At 43.1% G+C, this 2,464-nt stretch overlaps 1 non-coding gene across 1 annotated transcript; it reads right to left on the bottom strand.

The window, feature by feature from the left end:
• Positions 1–2,131: 2,131 nt before the first annotated feature.
• On the bottom strand, positions 2,132–2,204 carry trnak-uuu (transfer RNA lysine (anticodon UUU)). Its single transcript has one exon. It is a non-coding gene; the product is annotated as a tRNA-Lys (tRNA).
• Positions 2,205–2,464: the final 260 nt, after the last annotated feature.

The following is a 2,464-nucleotide window of genomic DNA, read 5'->3' as shown; positions in this document are numbered from 1 at the left end:
CATTACGGATGATGATAGTGAGCACAATCAAGCTGTCGCCTTAACAGGGACTTCTTTTTCGCTCAAAATGTAGACAACACTAATGCAATTTTACGGCTCCAGACCAATAAACTTTCCTGCTGGTGGGTACCATAAAGCAGCTCTCCCTCTTGAGCTGCTTCTATACTTTTGGTGTCCTCATGCAGAAGTACAATCCGTAGTTTGAGCAAAAGCCCTCGCGCCAGATGTCTTGCCATCCAAGCAGGGAGATCAGCACAGAGATTTGGGTGCTGGCAAAATGGAGGTAGATTGACCATTGTTCATTTAGACATACCACCCACATTGTTATGATACAAACCTGGTTGAAAATGGGCAACATATCTTTTTTAAAGAGTTGTGCATGTAACACAAATGCTACTACAAAGCCTGAAAGTGTAAGGCTTGCTCAAATGCACAACTCATCATAGCCATTAGCATAACCTGTAAACATGCATGATCATAAGTAGCTCAACAGACACATCACACAACAAATCTGTCGCCTGAACCTGGACCCTCAGATTAAAAGTCTGATGCTCTACCGACTGAGCTATCCAGGCTTCAATCAGCTGAGGCTCTGGACGAAACTATTGCCTGGACTCAAAATGGAAGTGTAAGTCGGTGACGATCATTAAGCTTTTGCCATGATCACTGTCTTCTAGATAGGAGGAGGGTAGGCCCTGATTTGCACAATTCCTGTGCAATTCCCATTGTTATGGCACAAACTGGTTGAAAATCGGCCAAATTGGCCAAAATCTGCAAAAAAACCTAAAATGCACAACTCATCTTGACCATTAAGCTTTTTCCATGATCACAGTCTTCTGGATAGGAGGAGAGTAGAACCCTGATTTGCACAATTCCTACAATTCCTGGGAACGCCGATTGTTATGGCACAAACTGGTTGAAAATCGGCCAAATTGGCCAAAATCGGCAAAAAAAACAAAAATGCACAACTCATCTTGGCCACAAGCAGACTGTGGACGTCCTGCAAACCTGCATTACGGATGATGATAGTGAGCACAATCAAGCTGTCGCCTTAACAGGGACTTGAGCTGCGGTATTCTTTTTCGCCCAAAACGTAGAAAACACTAATGCAATTTTACGGCTCCAGACCAATAAACTTTCCTGCTGGTGGGGACCATGAAGCAGCGCTCCCTCTTGATCCGCTTCTATACTCTTGGTGTACTCATGCAGAAGTACAATCCGTAGTTTGAGCAAAAGCCCTCGCGCCAGCAAAAATCTGCCTGATGACTTGCCATCCAAGCAGGGAGATCAGCACAGAGATTTGGGTGCTGGCAAGATGGAGGTAGATTGACCATTGTTCATTTAGACATACCACCCACATTGTTATGATACAAACCTGGTTGAAAATGGGCAACATATCTTTTTAAAAGAGTTGTACATGTAACACAAATGCTACTGCAAAGTCTGAAAGTGTAAGGCTTGCCCAAATGCACAACTCATCATAGCCATAAGCAGAATGTGCACCTCCTGTAAATATCCATGATGATAAGTAGCACAACAGACACATCACGCAATAAACCTGTGGCCTGAACTGGGCCCTCAGACCCTCAGATTAAAAGTCTGAAGCTCTACCGACTGAGATATCCAGGGTTCAACAAGATGAGGGCTCTGGACGAAACACTCGCCTGGACTCCAAATGGAAGTGTTAGTCGGTGAAGACCATTAAGCTTTTGCCATGATCACAGTCTTCTGGATAGGAGGAGAGTAGAACCCTGATTTGCACAATTCCTACAATTCCTGGGAACGCCCATTGTTATGGCACAAACTGGTTGAAAAATCGGCCAAATTGGCAAAAATCGAAAAAAAACTAAAATGCACAACTCATCTTGGCCACAAGCAGACTGTGTGGAGGTAGATTGACCATTGTTCATTTAGACATACCACCCACATTGTTATGATACAAACCTGGTTGAAAATGGGCAACATATCTTTTTAAAAGAGTTGTACATGTAACACAAATGCTACTGCAAAGTCTGAAAGTGTAAATCTTGCCCAAATGCACAACTCACCATAGCTATAAGCAGAATGCGCACCTCCTGTAAACATGCATGATCATAAGTAGCTCAACAGACACATCACACAACAAATCTGTTGCCTGAACAGGGACTTGAACCCTGGACCCTCAGATTAAAAGTCTGATGCTCTACCGACTGAGCTATCCAGACTTCAATAGCTGAGGCTCTGGACGAAACAATCACCTGGACTCAAAATGGAAGTGTAAGTCGGTGACGATGTAATGGAAGTTTCTGGTCCAGCAGGGGTAGAACTTTCAAAGTTTAGTGAATGTAACAAATAAGACAGTCGGAGAACTGAACCAAGTTAGTGTTTCGTATTTATTAAGATATATTTGCAAATATAGGAAGAATAACAGAGTCACAAAAGCACAAACAGCTCAGTGAGTACCGATTCATCAAATGAGTCAAGG

The sequence above is a fragment of the Sander vitreus genome, chromosome 18, assembly GCF_031162955.1.
Source record: "Sander vitreus isolate 19-12246 chromosome 18, sanVit1, whole genome shotgun sequence".
NCBI classification, from domain to species: domain Eukaryota; kingdom Metazoa; phylum Chordata; class Actinopteri; order Perciformes; family Percidae; genus Sander; species Sander vitreus.
Note: the sequence above shows the minus strand (reverse complement) of the source record. Positions and strands in the feature narration are given on the sequence as shown.